Raw genomic sequence first — 19055 nt, forward strand, 5'->3', positions numbered from 1 at the left:
CAAATTGAGACCTATCCCGTGGTCAAGAACCAATCCTTGATATTCTGACATGATATTGTGTTATGTTGGCAGACAGGAGCCTGTCATAACTGTCCTCTGAGAGGCTCCACCCTGCAGCCAATGGAAAGAGATGCAGAGACCCACAGCCAAACATCAGATGGAGCTTGGGGAATCCTGTAAAAGAGTTGGGAGAAGGACTGAGGGACCCGAAGAGGACAGGTAGTCCACAGAAAGACCAACAGAGTCCACTAACTCAAACCCTTGGGGGCTCCCAGAGACTCAGTCACCAACCAAGGAGTGAGTTTGGGCTGGACCCAGGCCCTCTGCAATGTGTAGGAGGTAGGAGCTTGGTCTTTATGCAGGTTACCCCCATGTCCAGGGTGGGAGTGGGGTTGTCCCTAAATCTGTTGCTTGCCTGCTGGTGGGTCCTGTTCCCCTAAATGGACCTCCTTATCTGGTCTCCATAGGAGAGGATGCTCCTAGTCCTGCAGCAACTTGATGTGCAGGAAAGAGGGGAAGAGTGGGGAAAATGACACCTAGAGAGGGGCACCCCCTTCCTCAAAGGATAGGGGAGACTGGAATGGGGGAGGAAGCATGTGAGGGGGTACTGGGAAGAGAAGGGGGACTGATAGTGGAATGTAAGTGAATAAATACATAACTTTAATAAAAATTAAAATTAACCGCCCTGTGGTTGCTGGAGGCTGTCTTGCTGGTACAGTTCTCCAGTGGATACAATGGGCTAGAGAAACCCTGTGATGTATGCATGGGAGCTGTTTCTTCTCGGCAGCTGCCATAGCTCAGTCATTGGTACACTGTTAGAAAATAAAATTAAATTAAAGATTAAAAATTTTAAAAAATGAAAAATAAAAATAAAATTAAAAATTGAGAATTAATTCTGAGTTGGCATTCTTCTCTTAACAAGAACAGTCAGTCAGAAGTGAAACTGAAGAGGAAGCAGAAAAGCATGGTCAGTGCAGTTAGACACTTTCCCAGAACTGTGGACTTTGATGGGTTAGGTCTTTGTTTTTGTGTGGGGAGGTGGTGCTGTCTATGTGCTGAGTTTTATGGCCTCAGTGGTATTTCAGTCATTCATGCTAAGGTCTGGGGGCCTACCAATTTCTGGCAGCCTGTTACATAACAACCTCTTCGTTCCTGTGTGAAGATAATAAAAAAAATCATCCTTAGATCACTAACGGGTTTCATTAGCGTTCTGGTTACCTTTAATTTGACAAGCACTGTGCTTCCAATGTTGTTGTATGTATGTATATATGTATGTATGTATGTATTTATGTATTTATGTATGTATGCATATTATACATGTATATTGTATGTATGTTTATCCGTCTATATTTGTGAACATGTATACACATGCAGGTATCTGTGTATGTGTGTAAGTTTGCATGTGCACTTGTGAAATTGATGAAACATGTGGTTGGGCCCAGCCAAGTCTGTGTGTGTGTGTGTGTGTGTGTGTGTGTGTGTGTGTGTGTGTGTGTGTGTGCATGACCATCTCTCTATCCTTTTCTTTCTCTCCAGTCACTTAAGAGTTAAAAGAGTCCAGAGATTATCTCTTGGCCTTCTTGCCACCCCCAAGTAGTTGCGTTTTGGGTCCATTAGCACTATCTGTGCTGACCCTACAAATACCCTGCTGCTATCAGGGGCAGTGGGGTGGGGGTTTTGGCCCCTATCAGCACCGACCCCAATGGCCATTACCATAATTTATCGCCTTCCTCACTTTACCTGGATGTCAAGCGCGTATTTGACATAACTTCTATTGTAATCACTTCACCTGTCTATGGTAGAAACTAGAATGCTAAGGGAAGTGGCCATGGCCTTGGTTACATCAGAATAGAAAACTAAGCAAGCCACTTCTGCAGAGATTGGTATGAGGATGTTTCAAAAATATAGCTGAAGCCGAAGGGGCAGTTTAAGGGCGATACTCTGAAGTGAGGGTATAAAACCTTCCCGGGCAAACTATTTAGACACTGCAGGGCCCCAACAGGAAGAATAAGTGGATCCAGGAGGGAAGGGGTAGAAGTAATCTGTTCCACTTACCAGCTGCCCTGCTGTGGCTACCAGAACTTCATTCCTTTGAGTTTCTTGGTTAGACCTGATTCCAGGAAAGCTTTTTCCTGTGCTGCCAAACAGTAAAGCTTGCCACACCAGCAAACACTCCTCCTCTGCCTCTGTACAGTGCCGCAGTGTAAATCTGAAGGGAGAAAGGTCAATACTAAAATGTCTGGGTTCACGATGCCAATAATAAGCTCAGAAATCTGTTCTTTGGAAGTTCAATCCTGTTTATGCTTCAGTTCTGTACGCCTTGCAGGCTGGAACCAGATGACGGCGCGCCCCCTGCCGGCCAAGCAGTAACTCCCGGGAGGTGGAGTGGCCTGGCTCTCCTGCTGTGCCAGACTGGATACTACAGGGGGCACGGACCCAGAAGCAGAAGAAGGTAGGGCAGAGAGATCCTGAGAGCAGAACACAGGTGCGCAGGACCAGTAGCGACTTGCCATTTCCAGGAACGGCTTTCTGGATCCAGTTATTTGAAGCAGGCAGACACACCTTTGTCTTGGAACCCAGATAAAATGTCAGGGTAAAAAGAAACTCTTTCCTGATTGCTTTTCCTCACCGTTACTGGCAAGTTCTTCTAGTCTGTTGGGAAAACATTCCTTTGACACTCTAATGAGCAACTTCTTCCAGTTTCTAATGTAGGCTGACAGCGGCTGCTCTGTTTTCAGCTCAGATTGGGGTTGCTGAGACTGTTGTGTTTTATAAAACAGAGAGCAGGATATGTTTGTAAGAGCCAGGTGTGGTGTGGTGGGAGGAGGTGCCCCTGAGGGCCCATGCTGAGGCGTCCCTTCCCCCCTTTCCCACTCACCCCGAGGCACCATCAATACAATGGGTATAGTGTAGAATACAGTTAATTTAGGACATGGGCAGGGGAGTTGAGAAGGGAGTAGAGACAGAGAAGGAGAGAGAGAGAGAGAGAGAGAGAGAGAGGCAGAGAGAGAGAGAGACAGAGAGAGACAGAGACAGAGACAGAGAGAAATAGAGAGAGACAGAGACAAAGAGACACACAGAGCAAGAGATGGAGAGGAGAGGGAAGCCAGGAACACGTGGAGAGAGGGAGGAGGAGGTGGAAGGGGAGAGAGTGAGAAAAGGGTCAGGACAAGAAGAGAGTCAGAGAGAATAAGAGATCGAGGAGGGGAAAGGCAGCCCCTTTTATAAGCCAGGCCTGCCTGGCTATTGCCGGATACCCGCTGGGGAGAACCTAGAGGGAATGCTAACACAGACATCCAGGCATGTGGACTGAGCATTCTCTGGAATTCTCTGCCTCCCCAGTGTAAGACAGTGATGTCTCAAAATACCCAGAGTATTGTACTCTGTAAGTCAATAAGTGGTGTGTCAGTGTGTGTGTGTGTGTGTGTGTGTGTGTGTGTGTGTGTCCTTTAGAGAATACTACAGAACATGTAGAAATCAACTTATCCACTCATGGACTCATGCAATCAACAGACTCATAACTGGAGGCCACAGAACAGAGAAGACCAGTGTTGAAAAGGAGCATTAGTCTATGCACCCTCATTTCAGAGATGAGGGGTAAAGCGCTGGAGGCCAGAATCAAATGCTGTCATGAGATACTGCCAGAGAGAAAAACTAAGAAAGAGACTGTTCCTTGCAGGCTTTAGCTTTTTGAACATTTGCCATTGTCAACATCATGAATCCTTCCTAATTCTTTGATGGGAGAGCTAAGACTGCTTGCTCCTCCTTAATCAGCTTCCCCAATCAACAAGTTGCCAGAGTGGTCTCAGGCTGTCCCACGGTGCAATAGCCAAGTTTTCTGCATCTCCAACAACAGACTGAGAAAGTCACTTGTTACTGTGTGGTCAGAATTCCTTTCTACTGGTTGTTGGTCTCTCTAGTAAAGGAATTTTTAAATATATTCAGAAGAAAGCTCATTTGGTTAGAATTTAGGAGAAAAAGCAAGGAGAGGCAGGCAAGCTGGGCATCCCAGCAGGCACTAAGAGGGAAACAGAGAAGGCAAGAAAGACTTGCCTTCTAAGTGTGAGGCAGCAGTGTGTGTCAGCAAACAGCTGTGAAGAGCTGTGTCCAGACAGAGAGAGAAAGCTCAGGTGTGGGGCAGGGGGATGCTTAGGACTTTGGTCAGTATCCAAAGGGAAAGTTATGCATTTTAGTTAAAACTCGGGAAAGCAGGTGGCTTCCAAGTGGTTTGGTCACTGCTTGGATTCTCATTGAGGGGATAATTCTTCTTGCCCTTGGTGTGTCTTCAGGTGACTCAGCTTCCTGAAGGAACAGTCCCTGTTAGAACTTAGCAAACAGTGCAGGGTCAGAGACAGCAGCTGAGCAGTCAGTCACCCTCCAGGTGATCTTTATTAGCAGAGCCTCAGAGCCACAGGCAGCCAAGACTGGGCCTTGTAATGGGAGACTATGAGAGGCAGCACACCATGGCCATAGGCAGCCAAGGCGGGTGGGGTGGGCCAGGAGCTGGAGATTTTCCTTCAATTCCTGAGGACAAGGAGGCCATCTGATCTCTGGAGCAGATCCAAGGGTCAAATGTCAGCCCAGAGATGGAGGAAGAGTTCAGATTTCTTTCTTTGGGTCGTTGAGGGGAACCAGCTTTTCCTTAATGGGCCTGAAAAATCCCATTGGGGTTCATGGGAGGTGGGATCCGAAACTAATTATGACAGGGGAAGAAAAGGTCTTCAATGGCCTCCGAGCCTTCATGACGATCTACACAGCTAACAGTCATCGAGCTCTGCAGGGTCTGAGACGCTGAAGAGGCACTGAGTGGCCTTCTTCTTGCAGCTCCTTGTCATTCCCGGAGGAGGACTTGAAAGAGCGCCCTATGCAGCATGGAAGCCTTAGATGAGGGGGCTCCAGCTGGTCTGTCCCTGCTGAGCCTGGGAGGCAGGCTTTGTTCTCCACAGATGTCAGCTGGGAGCTAGACCAGCACTCATCAGGCTTCTTCCTCTGAAGAAGACAGGAGCTGGCAGGGAGCAGAGGGCAAGCTCCTTCCCTCTGGAGTGCAGAGACTGGCTTCAAGCTCTTCCTTGGATTCCTTCATGTTGGATCCTGCTCTATCACATTTCCTCTTCTGAGTTCCCAGCCTAGACTGCCTGGGCTCTAATGGGCTCACGGTGGTGTGCAAATAAGGTTTAGAACAAAGGAAACAAATCAGACAAGAGCTGGGCAGTGTCCTCTGGAAGAACAAGGAGTCTGCCCCAGTCACTGAAAGTTCACTGCCAGGTCAGCTGATGGGGGCAGGTCCGTGTCTCACAGGGATGGGAATTGGTAAGAAAGTTTCTGTGCAGGCTGAGAAGATGTCTAAGCTTCTAAAAGCACTGGTTGCTCTTCCAGAGGACCCAAGTTTGAGTCCCCTGCCTCCCTTGGCAGCAAGCAGGCGGAACTGCAGTTCCAGAAGGATCTGTCACCCTCTTCTGGCCTCTATGGGCACTACCAACATGGTGCACAGATGCAGGTTAAACTCCCATACACCTGCCACATCCCCAGCTATATAAACATCCATGTATATGTATACATACATATTATTAAAGTTTCTGTCTGTTCTAGTTGACCAGTGGCTTTTGCAGACTTTCCTGCATCCTTTTTCTGGGCGATAACAGATGGGTGGGTGGTGAGTCTGTTGGTTGGTTCCTTTTGCTGGCAGCCTTTGTGGCTCCTTTCCTCTGACACATGAGGAGAGAGATGTCACAAAACTGAGTGTGGGGGCTGGAGAGATGGCTCAGTGGTTAAGAGCACCAACCGCTCTTCCAGAGGTCCTGAGTTCAAATCCCAGCAACCACGTGGTGGCTCATAGCCATCTGTAATGGGGGTCTGATGCCATCTTCTGCTGTGTCTAAAGACAGCTACAGTGTACTCATATACATTAAATAAATAAGTAAATAAATCTTTAAAAAAAACTGAGTGTGGGATAGTGAGGGAGGGAGCACCTACCACTAACTTAACAAACAAGCCTCACACCTTTAGCACTCGGGGAGGCCCATACCCTGCTGGCCCTACTACAGGGACAGGAACCAGGTTACATTATCCCTTTCCTGTTGGCCATGAAGGAGGACACAGCACCCAAATAAATGCTTTCCTTTATAAGAGTTAACTTGGTCATCGTGTCTCTTCACAACTATAAAACCATGAGAAAAAAAACTTCCCATGATTATGGACATTGATGTATTTGATTTTTGTTTTTATTTTTGGCAGGTGGTGCTGTCTCCATGCTGAGTTTCACAGCCGGAAAGGCACTCCCATCATGGAGTCAGTAGTGTGAAGATCTGGAGGCCAACTAAGGTCTGAGGCCATGTGACACTATCAGTAAACAACCTTTGAGGTGACTTTATGAGGAGCATCATGAGGCCTAGGAGAGAACATTCCTAAAAACACAACGTTATCCATCTTTTAGCCCTCAGTGTCACAGCTGTGGGCATGACAGGAACCAAGGAGGGGAAATGATTGTCAGAGTCACAGCTCTGATGTCTCCTCATGAAAGAGCAACTGTTATTTACCCACTGCTGTTGACACACAATCTAGCTAGTTCCTACATACTACTGCAAGCATATTTTGAGGAAACAATGTCTTTGTCCCCTTCTCTGAGTGTTTCCTGCTGCACTGTTTTCTGTGCAGAAATTATTATATGTACGTGCATGTGAGACTGTCCAGGTGTGTGGAGACCAGAGGTCCACACTGAGCATCTTCCTCACTTGCTCTCCATGTAAGTTTTTGGAATCATAGTCTCTCAGTGAACTTGGAGCTCATCAATTTGTGTCTGCTGGGTGGCCAGAGAGCTCCAGGGATCAACTTGTCTCAGCCTCCCGGTGCTTGGTTACTGAAAAAAACTATCTCCCATCCTTAGTGGCTGTAGACTGTTTTTGCTTTCTTTTTTTTTTTTTTATTGTTTTGTTGTTGTTGTTGTTTGTTTGTTTGTTTTGGTTTTTTGTTTTGTTTTTGTTTTGTTTTGTTTTGTTTTCTGAGAGGCAGGTCTCATTACTTAGCCCTGGTTGGCCTGGAATTTGCTTGCATAGATCAGGCTAGCCTCAGACTCCTCCACAGCCTCTTGACTCTGCCTCAAGTGCTGGAGGTAAAAGCTTGTTCCACTGTGTCTGATGACATGGAAGAGAGCAGCCACTTCAGATTCTGTTGGGTGTGGAATCCAGGAAATTGAGATCCACACTGTCCAAGTTTTGGACTTCTCAGAAGGCAGAAATAAAGATTTTTTTCTAGATTGAAAACTGTAAATCTTTATATTTGCTGTTAATTTAAAAACCTAAAAGGCACACTATACGTCACCCAGAACATAGATGTGGGCATCAGCCCTCTGCTCCACTTTGTGGCCTTATCTGTTGCTTTGTTGCTCTTGGCCACATCTTCCCCCTTTACTGTGACTGTGAACTTCCAGGAAGAACAGTACAAAGCCAAGCACACAGACAAGTCAGCGAGTGGAGACGAGTTAGGCTTATCACAACATTGCGATGGACAGCACATTTGAAGAAGCAGCCTGTCCCAGCAAGTTTAGGACCTGGTCACCAGCTTTTTGTTTTAAATGAAAAGCAGTGAGGTCACTGAGAGTGCACGAGGGACAAACAGGCAGCCCCTCCTTTGCATACCATCTTTAATCCCCTGCCCGGTTCATCTTCCATTTTCTTCTCCTGCCAGCTCTTCTCCTTGGAGTTGTGGTCCTTTGAGGTTTCTTGTTTTCTCACTATGTCATTCAGGTCAGCCTGAATCTTCTGGCCTTTATCTCCCAGAGTGTTGGAATCATGGCAGGAGCCATGGAGCCCAAATGGACCTTGCATTGGTCTACTAGAGCTCTCTTGCTGATTTGCAGTGGTATCAAGTGTAAAGGGGTGGTGAGATGGCTCAGCTAGCAAAGCCCTGAGAAAAGGGGTGGGGTAAGGAATGAGATCTCAGTGGAGTAAGGGGACACCATGCCTGAAGTATCATATCCTTGTAGGAACAGTCTTTAAATAATGTACTATAACCATGAGTGTTCACTGGTGAAGATTATTTTAAAAGCTGGTCACATGATAACAGAACCATGCTACATGCGTTCTACTTCATTATAAAATCACTCCCTCCTGTGCCTTGAAACTCCCTCCTCCCTCCAAAATACTGGTGGTCATTCTGATGTCCCAAGAACACAACAGTTAAAACGCCCTAAGCAACAAGGTGTCGTTATGTGTCAACAAGCTGCTTATCAGAACCCAGATGGTGACAGCAGAATCCATTTCTTCCCCACCCCTCTGTCTCTTCTGTCTTGGTCTATTTTCAGGCAGAAATCCCATGCACATTGGTAAGCTGGTGGTTTTGTGGCAATCTTTTCTGGAATCAGCTCTCTCACACCAATGAGACCAGAAGAGAGGTGGTGTTAGCAGTGAACTGAAACCAGGATGACCCCTGGAAGGGCTTCCAGGTGGGTCTGGTTTGTATTCTCATTTCATACTCCAGGACCACAAGGTGGGGCAGGGAAGCAAGTGAGAGTTTCCAGAAGCATACTTGGCAGTCAGCAGGTGGAAGGCAGCAAATCCTTGCTTCAGCCATTTCTCAGGGCCATTCTGCTTCAGGTAGCTGGTGCAGTCAGTCATGCTCCTCAAACAGGCAGTACCACAGCACAACTGAACCAAGTAAAGTACTAAATAAGTCATCAAATCAGTATCTAATAGTTGGTCTTTTCTAGCATATTCTACTCCAGTGGGAACAGGGTCAAACCCAACGGTCTCAAGCATGAATGAAGTGGAAAGGTCTCCACCTTTATCCCTCAACACTCAAGACAATGTTTCTCAATGTCAAGGTCTCCCAGCATTTAACACTGGATCCCAGAAGCATGTGGTTCTTGCTGATTACATCACATGTAGACCAGGAGCCCTGGTCATCAACTCTTCCTGTGGTAGCCATTGGGCTCTTCCCTTTCCAACTGCATATCTGGATGAAGCCAGACTTCATATAATTCAACAGAACCATGATGTAGAACAATACAGATGAAAATCACATCTGGAATCAAGATGTCAGCTCTACAGACATTTTAAAAATATAATCCAGGATCAATTCTCTTATCTTTTTGTTTTGAAAACAACGTGTGTACTAGGAAGATCTGGTGACACATGTCTTTAATTCAAACACTTGAGAGGTAGATGCAGGAGGATCAGGAGTTCGAAGTTATCTTTGTCTACAGAAAGAATCTGAGTCAGCCTTAGCTACATGAGACCCTGTTTCAAAAAGCCCCCAAGCTTTACCCATCTCTCCAAGTCCCCAAACAAATGAAATTAAAACAAAATAGGATTACTTCTTGAAAGTATGATACTTGTGTAAACATGTACTTTAGTAAGTGGTGGATGACCTGATATACATAAAATTCTATGGTTTTGAATTTAAGATGAATATGAGCACATATAGTAAATATGTACAAAAATGTTATGTAAGCCTTGGCAAATTTTTTTAAGACAAGATTATCCCTGTAGCTTTAGCTGTTCTGAAACTCACCAGGCTGGCCTCAAACTCAGAGATTCTCCTGTCCCTGCATCCAAATGCTGGGATTGAAAGCCTGCACCGCCATTGCTCAATAGTCGATGCTAGTTCTGGAGTATTAAATGACACCTCGATTCAAATGTTCATGTTGGGGTCTGGGAGTCATCCCACAAACCACTCAGACACAGATCTCAGTCAAACAGGAATGGTTAACTGAACACCACACCCCAAGGCTTATAGATGAGGGACTCAGGTCAAACTTTGGAGCTGACTGTGACCTTGAGTCAAGATTCTGTAGAGATTTATTTAAACCTAAGATCTACAAGTGTTTGTTTTCACCAATCAGGAATTAGGGAAGAAGACGTCCTTAGGAATGTCTTTGTCATAAATTTATCCTGTTTTCATTGGTTGGAGTATTCAACTGTGGCAGGGGACTTGCCTTGTCTAACATTCATGTCTTAACTTGCCAACCGGGATGTAAGTTACCATAGATACATATCTTTCTGCAAGGTAGTCATAGGGAGCTTTTGCAAATCTAAATTCAACTCAAGAACTACTCACAATGGAAGTCTTAATGTAAATAGGTGCAGGTGTCTCTCTTACATTGAGGTCCACCCCATGGGGCAACTTATAAAGGCAAATACCATAGGGCTTATACACAGGTACTGGAGGTGCTGCTGCATGGTTGGTTGGGGTACAAGCATCTTGTGAGTAACTACACAAAGCAACTCTGTTGACTTGTATCATGATTTCCAAGGGAATGGGACATAACAGAAGATGTAATCAGTGGTTAAGTTTATCAGTAAATTGTTAATCTGATCTGAGCTCCCAGTGGGAGCATGCATGGCTCTGTACCCCATCAAGACCTCTGGATTCGTGAATGAAAGACGCACACACTGCCAGCTTATTTATGATATGCCTTACTAGCTCAATGTCTGGGCACTTCCAAACCTCCCTGGGCTTAGCACACACTCCCTCTGGTATTCCTGGGTTAACACTTCCTAAATCCCCACCATGTCACCCTTTCTGTTGGAAATTTATTCTAGAGCTTGGTCTTAATTAGACTCTCCCAAAACCACACAGGAAACTGCGTGTTCAAACGCTGAGGGTCCCTGTCCCCAGTTGGTTTGAGGAGGTTGTGCAGATGGTGGCCTTTGAGGCCAAGACTTGAGTTCCCTAGCCTGGCCTGATGCCTTGTTCATTGTCTGCTTTCTGAACGTGGATATACTATGACCAGCTATTTTCCTATTACGATGACTTCCATGACTGCTGTCATAACTTTGACAGAATGCTGGACTGTGTCCCAATGTCCCCCTGGAACTGAAAGCCCAAAGGAACCCACTTAGTTTTCAGGTTGGTTTTGCCCTATTTGATCACAGCAGTTAGAAAGTAACCAAGGAAGTAGGTGTTTGCTTTCAAGCTGGAGTAGCAAATCACTTGAAATCGCCAGTGATACGGTCAATCCTCCAGGATTCAGGGAAAGCCTTTTTGGTAGGAGACTAGAAAATATCTTAGGCACCTTGTTTAACCACAAGAAACCATTCTACAATATATAGATGATATTTGTATACACACTGGTACTAGAAAAATCTGAAACCAAAATATTATTAGCATCTTGAGCCTTCTAGCCTCTTGTTACCAGAACTACCAGAAAAAGATCCAGATAATTCTGCAAAAACTACCACATTTGGTATGGATTTCAGTTTCTACAGCTGTATAATAATCTTATTGTATGTTTGAGTAAAATTGAATTAATTATATGAAAAATAAAGATGGACGTTTCTCATTTAGAGGTTGCTGAATTTTATTGAATCTGGGTGCTCAATTTTATTTTAATGGGTAAAACCTCTTTCTGGGGCTATCAAGAACTCAGACTTGGGTGACCATAGCTGGGATGGTAAATTGGAAAAATCCTGAACCAGATGAAGGACGCAGAAAGACAAGACCTTGTCCTTAAGATATTGATTCTAACAGTTGGGGACAGTATATGACCTATAATAGATTTTAAAAAAAAAGAAATTAGATGTTGTAGCACCAGGAAGACCCCTGTCCAAAAGTTCTGGCAGCCATGGCACTGCTAGTCCAAGAGGCCCCCAAGCTCTTTTGAAGGCAATGACTAGAAGCTCTCATATCCCCACTAAGCAAAGTCTGTAGTAGAATTAAAGGGCTACATATCAGTAACTGGAAGTAAACATCAGAGGAGCTTCCTAGACAACTAGAGGTAGCTATGAAAACACAGAGTACACCAAATCTGCTTCACTTATGCCCATGGTAGTGACCTCCTGTCTGGTACACTGTGTGCTGAGACTATCGCCTCCACATGTGCCAGCCAGGCTCACTTAGGATTAACCTGTGGATAATCATGGGGAGGAAAATTTTCTGAAAGGCAGCTCTAAGCTCTAATATGTGGACTCATTCTAGGGAAAGATAAAGAAAAGACTGACATCTACATTACTTTTTAGTATACCTTCATGATGTTGTATAAATCTGCTGCTATCTTTGGTAATTTGAAGAAGGTTGACAGTCAACATCTCGCCCATAAAACATAAACAAGAGAGAGTCCAAGCCTACTGGAAACTATCTAAGTTTTGTTCAAGTGTCAGTCATCTACTGGAAGGGCCACCAGAAGGGTGTTCATGTCTAATGTTGTCCATGAAAATAGGACAGCACAGAGAAAGGCAAAGAAGAAGCGTTAAGGATGGATGCCCATGAGAGCACGGATCCTTCCAGAGACAGACGATATAGAACAATATATACATCATTCTTGCAGTCAGCCGTGAAAAGGGCCATGGAAACTGGCCATGGATCAATGTGGGAAATAAGATAATTTCCCATCTAGGTCCTGTACTGAGGAGAAGTCAGGGACTACATGACTCATTCCATTCAGGGCAAGAGAAACTTGACTGTTCTTGGGTAGGGACTTACCCACAGTAAAGCAAGAATATCAGGCCTACAACCTTCACTACTCTGCTCCCTCATCCTCTACACTCCTCAGACCAACCCAGAGTGGAGGGTCCTATCCCAAGGAGAACTGGCAGGAGGAATGTACTCCTTTGTCTCCTTGAGGTAGCTTTAAATATGTGTAAGTGTTTGTACACACCTCACTGGCTGGATAGAAACTTTAGCCACTGGGGTCAAAAATACTACAGAGGACTCAGTCACATGTCCCTCTAAAGGACACTATCCCAAAGTTTGGCCTCTCAGGGTTATTAAAGTCTCACGAATGAACCTTCCTTTTCACCACAGGTGACTCAATCTATACCCACAAGTCTAGGGATAAAATATTGCCTGAACCCTGATTGGAAGCCCCAGTGGTATTGAATGGATTAACCAAACTCTTAAGTAAATTCTAGCAAAACTTTGCCACGAAACCTCTGGTAAATGGATGAAAGTGTTCTCGTTGCCCTCAGGAGTGTTAGGACAGCTCCACAAACTGACACCAAGGAGAGCCCGTGTGTGTAGTATGGAAGCCTGTTCCTCACGTTGGTTCTGGGTTACACTCTGAGGCCAATCAATTGATTCAGTACAATACACTATGAACTTGGGGGCAAGTCTAACGAGCCCTATAGGAGGATGGGAACAAAATTGTTTTACACACCCAGTCTAGAAGAAACTGGGTTCTTCTGGTATGAACCACAGACCACTTGTATCCTCTGTGGAAGGGACCTTACCAGGTGATCCTGAGAACCTCAATGACTGTCACATTGTTTGATATTAACAGCTGGGGTTATATTTTCAATTTAAAATCAGGGACCTCAAGTAGAGACTCTACCTGAGGCACGAGGAATGTACCCTGATCTGTGATCCAAGGAAAGCTCTCAAACTTCTTTAATGGACCAGTAGTTGACTCAGCAAATAAAAGCACTGGTGATGACCCTAGAGTGAGCTGCAGAGTCCTTAAGGCAGAAGGAGGGGACCAACTTCTGCAAGTTGTCCTTTGACCTCACATACATGACCTCCACATACGTGCTGTGGTCTATGTGCAACCACCAACACAATAAGTGTAAATCATTAAAACAGAACAGCAAACAAAAAACCTGAACAATCATCAAAAACCCCCCAAACTTCTGAAACCCCATCAGCTACCGTGCAGGTTCAGATCATGCGTGTTAGGGAGGTGATCATGGGGAGCATAGGCCACCCTAGCTGCACAGAGAGAAGACACCAGAAGGAGAAAAGTGCCAACGCCTGTCTCAGAGACAAGAACGGCCACCTGGATAAACACGAAGGAATGGAAGGCCTCTGTCTCCATTTCCTGGGCAATCTCCTAGCTAAAGGCAAGAGGAAGACAGAGAATCGGGCTGCTAAGCCACTGTCCTCTGAGATGGATAGGGCACTCCAGAGAGTAGAGTGTACAGATCCAGTTCCTGGTGTTTGTCCATGTAAGGGTTAGATAGAAAATAGTGGTGTTTGTCATGGAAATGTCATTCCTTTGTGTAACCCTAATTTGTTCTCATTCAATCCTGTGCCTCTCTGCCCTTTCATACACATCCTCACCCTGTGTGGCTGGGTCTCTGGTTTCAGACAGTCCCTTTCTGCCTCCCTACTCCATGTATTCTGCTATCCTATTTACACCTTCCTTAAGACTTCTTCACTTCTCACCTAATTTCATGTCTGCTTACATATAAATAAACAAACACACACACACACGCACATGCACACAGCTCAGACAGGCACAGGCACACACACTCTTGCACACACACACACACACACACACACACACACATCCTATTTTTCAACAACAAAAAAAAAATCGATTGAGGTGGAGAGAGAGCTCAGCAGTTAAGAACACTGAATGTCACCCGCGGATCCCGGCCCGCAGCAGCTCTCTGCTCCCAGACCCGGTGAGAGAGAGACCCAACCGCCTGGTCAGGTGGGCACTCCTGAGGCTGCAGAGCAGAAGAGACCACCAACACTGCTCACCCCTGCCCACATCCCTGGCGCAATAGGAAACTGTATAAGGCCTCTGGGCTCCCGTGGGGGAGGGCCCAGGAGCGGCAGGACACCTGCCTGAGACACCGCCGGAACCTGAAAGAAACAGACCGGATAAACAGTTCTCTGCACCCAAATCCCGTGGGAGGGAGAGCTAAACCTTCAGAGAGGCAGACAAGCCTGGGAAACCAGAAGAGACTGCTCCCTGCACACACATCTCGGACGCCAGAGGAAAAAGCCAAAGACCATCTGGAACACTGGTGCACTGAAGCTCCAGGAAGGGGCGGCACAGGTCTTCCTGGTTGCTGCCGCTGCAGAGAGCCCCTGGGCAGCACCCCACGAGCGAACTTGAGCCTCAGGACCACAGGTAAGACCAAATTTTCTGCTGCAAGAAAGCTGCCTGGTGAACTCAAGACACAGGCCCACAGGAACAGCTGAAGACCTGTAGAGAGGAAAAACTACACGCCCGAAAGCAGAACACTCTGTCCCCATAACTGACTGAAAGAGAGGAAAACAGGTCTACAGCACTCCTGACACACAGGCTTATAGGACAGTCTAGCCACTGTCAGAAATAGCAGAACAAAGTAACACTAGAGATAATCTGATGGCGAGAGGCAAGCGCAGGAACCCAAGCAACAGAAACCAAGACTACATGGCATCATCGGAGCCCAATTCTCCCACCAAGACAAACATGGAATATCCAAACACACCAGAAAAGCAAGATCTAGTTTCAAAATCATATTTGATCATGATGCTGGAGGACTTCAAGAAAGACATGAACACACTTAGGGAAACACAGGAAAACATTAATAAACAAGTAGAAGCCTACAGAGGGGAATCGCAAAAATCCCTGAAAGAATTCCAGGAAAACACAATCAAACAGTTGAAGGAATTAAAAATGGAAATAGAAGCAATCAAGAAAGAACACATGGAAACAACCCTGGATATAGAAAACCAAAAGAAGAGACAAGGAGCTGTAGATACAAGCTTCACCAACAGAATACAAGAGATGGAAGAGAGAATCTCAGGAATAGAAGATTCCATAGAAATCATTGACTCAACTGTCAAAGATAATGTAAAGCGGAAAAAGCTACTGGTCCAAAACATACAGGAAATCCAGGACTCAATGAGAAGATCAAACCTAAGGATAATAGGTATAGAAGAGAGTGAAGACTCCCAGCTCAAAGGACCAGTAAATATCTTCAACAAAATCATAGAAGAAAACTTCCCTAACCTAAAAAAAGAGATACCCATAGACATACAAGGAGCCTACAGAACTCCAAATAGATTGGACCAGAAAAGAAACACCTCCCGTCACATAATTGTCAAAACACCAAACGCACAAAATAAAGAAAGAATATTAAAAGCAGTAAGGGAAAAAGGTCAAGTAACATATAAAGGGAGACCTATCAGAATCACACCAGACTTCTCGCCAGAAACTATGAAGGCCAGAAGATCCTGGACTGATGTCATACAGACCCTAAGAGAACACAAATGCCAGCCCAGGTTACTGTATCCAGCAAAACTCTCAATTAACATTGATGGAGAAACCAAGATATTCCATGACAAAACCAAATTTACACAATATCTTTCTACAAATCCAGCACTACAAAGGATAATAAATGGTAAAGCCCAACATAAGGAGGCAAGCTATACCCTAGAAGAAGCAAGAAACTAATCGTCTTGGCAACAAAACAAAGAGAATGAAAGCACACAAACATAACCTCACATCCAAATATGAATATAAAGGGAAACAATAATCACTATTCCTTAATATCTCTCAATATCAATGGCCTCAACTCCCCAATAAAAAGACATAGATTAACAAACTGGATACGCAACGAGTACCCTGCATTCTGCTGCCTACAGGAAACACACCTCAGAGACAAAGACAGACACTACCTCAGAGTGAAAGGCTGGAAAACAACTTTCCAAGCAAATGGTCAGAAGAAGCAAGCTGGAGTAGCCATTCTAATATCAAATAAAATCAATTTCCAACTAAAAGTCATCAAAAAAGATAAGGAAGGACACTTCATATTCATCAAAGGAAAAATCCACCAAGATGAACTCTCAATCCTAAATATCTATGCCCCAAATACAAGGGCACCTACATACGTAAAAGAAACCTTACTAAAGCTCAAAACACACATTGCACCTCACACAATAATAGTGGGAGATTTCAACACCCCACTCTCATCAATGGACAGATCATGGAAACAGAAATTAAACAGTGATGTCGACAGACTAAGAGAAGTCATGAGCCAAATGGACTTAACGGATATTTATAGAACATTCTATCCTAAAGCAAAAGGATATACCTTCTTCTCAGCTCCTCATGGTACTTTCTCCAAAATTGACCATGTAATTGGTCAAAAAACGGGCCTCAACAGGTACAGAAAGATAGAAATAATCCCATGCATGCTATCGGACCACCACGTCCTAAAACTGGTCTTCAATAACAATAAGGGAAGAATGCGCACATATACGTGGAAATTGAACAATGCTCTACTCAATGATAACCTGGTCAAGGAAGAAATAAAGAAAGAAATTAAAAACTTTTTAGAATTTAATGAAAATGAAGATACAACATACTCAAACTTATGGGACACAATGAAAGCTGTGCTAAGAGGAAAACTCATAGCGCTGAGTGCCTGCAGAAAGAAACAGGAAAGAGCATATGTCAGCAGCTTGACAGCACACCTAAAAGCTCTAGAACAAAAAGAAGCAAATACACCCAGGAGGAGTAGAAGGCAGGAAATAATCAAACTCAGAGCTGAAATCAACCAAGTAGAAACAAAAAGGACCATAGAAAGAATCAACAGAACCAAAAGTTGGTTCCTTGAGAAAATCAACAAGATAGATAAACCCTTAGCCAGACTAACGAGAGGACACAGAGAGTGCGTCCAAATTAACAAAATCAGAAATGAAAAGGGAGACATAACTACAGATTCAGAGGAAATTCAAAAAATCATCAGATCTTACTATAAAAACCTATATTCAACAAAATTTGAAAATCTTCAGGAAATGGACAATTTCCTAGACAGATACCAGGTACCGAAGTTAAATCAGGAACAGATAAACCAGTTAAACAACCCCATAACTCCTAAGGAAATAGAAGCAGTCATTAAAGGTCTCCCAACCAAAAAGAGCCCAGGTCCGACGGGTTTAGTGCAGAATTCTATCAAACCTTCATAGAAGACCTCAAACCAATATTATCCAAACTATTCCACAAAATTGAAACAGATGGAGCCCTACCGAATTCCTTCTACGAAGCCACAATTACTCTTATACCTAAACCACACAAAGACACAACAAAGAAAGAGAACTTCAGACCAATTTCCCTTATGAATATCGACGCAAAAATACTCAATAAAATTCTGGCAAACCGAATTCAAGAGCACATCAAAACAATCATCCACCATGATCAAGTAGGCTTCATCCCAGGCATGCAGGGATGGTTTAATATACGGAAAACCATCAACGTGATCCATTATATAAACAAACTGAAAGAACAGAACCACATGATCATTTCATTAGATGCTGAGAAAGCATTTGACAAAATTCAACACCCCTTCATGATAAAAGTCCTGGAAAGAATAGGAATTCAAGGCCCATACCTAAACATAGTAAAAGCCATATACAGCAAACCAGTTGCTAACATTAAACTAAATGGAGAGAAACTTGAAGCAATCCCACTAAAATCAGGGACTAGACAAGGCTGCCCACTCTCTCCCTACTTATTCAATATAGTTCTTGAAGTTCTAGCCAGAGCAATCAGACAACAAAAGGAGATCAAGGGGATACAGATCGGAAAAGAAGAGGTCAAAATATCACTATTTGCAGATGACATGATAATATATTTAAGTGATCCCAAAAGTTCCACCAGAGAACTACTAAAGCTGATAAACAACTTCAGCAAAGTGGCTGGGTATAAAATTAACTCAAATAAATCAGTTGCCTTCCTCTATACAAAAGAGAAACAAGCCGAGAAAGAAATTAGGGAAACGACACCCTTCATAATAGACCCAAATAATATAAAGTACCTCGGTGTGACTTTAACCAAGCAAGTAAAAGATCTGTACAATAAGAACTTCAAGACACTGAGGAAAGAAATTGAAGAAGACCTCAGAAGATGGAAAGATCTCCCATGCTCATGGATTGGCAGGATTAATATAGTAAAAATGGCCATTTTACCAAAAGCAATCTACAGATTCAATGCAATCCCCATCAAAATACCAATCCAATTCTTCAAAGAGTTAGACAGAACAATTTGCAAATTCATCTGGAATAACAAAAAACCCAGGATAGCTAAAGCTATCCTCAACAATAAAAGGACTTCAGGGGGAATCACTATCCCTGAACTCAAGCAGTATTACAGAGCAATAGTGATAAAAACTGCATGGTATTGGTACAGAGACAGACAGATAGACCAATGGAATAGAATTGAAGACCCAGAAATGAACCCACACACCTATGGTCACTTGATTTTTGACAAAGGAGCCAAAACCATCCAATGGAAAAAAGATAGTATTTTCAGCAAATGGTGCTGGATCAACTGGAGAGCAACATGTAGAAGAATGCAGATCGATCCATGCTTATCACCCTGTACAAAGCTTAAGTCCAAGTGGATC

At 44.1% G+C, this 19055-nt stretch overlaps 1 non-coding gene across 1 annotated transcript; it reads left to right on the top strand.

Moving 5' to 3' along the window:
* Window positions 1-682: 682 nt before the first annotated feature.
* LOC134478788 (small nucleolar RNA SNORA84) lies at window positions 683-815 on the top strand. The gene has a single exon (XR_005494497.1). It is a non-coding gene; the product is annotated as a small nucleolar RNA SNORA84 (small nucleolar RNA).
* Window positions 816-19055: the final 18240 nt, after the last annotated feature.

Source organism: Rattus norvegicus, chromosome 15 (assembly GCF_036323735.1).
Source record: "Rattus norvegicus strain BN/NHsdMcwi chromosome 15, GRCr8, whole genome shotgun sequence".
Taxonomy (NCBI): domain Eukaryota; kingdom Metazoa; phylum Chordata; class Mammalia; order Rodentia; family Muridae; genus Rattus; species Rattus norvegicus.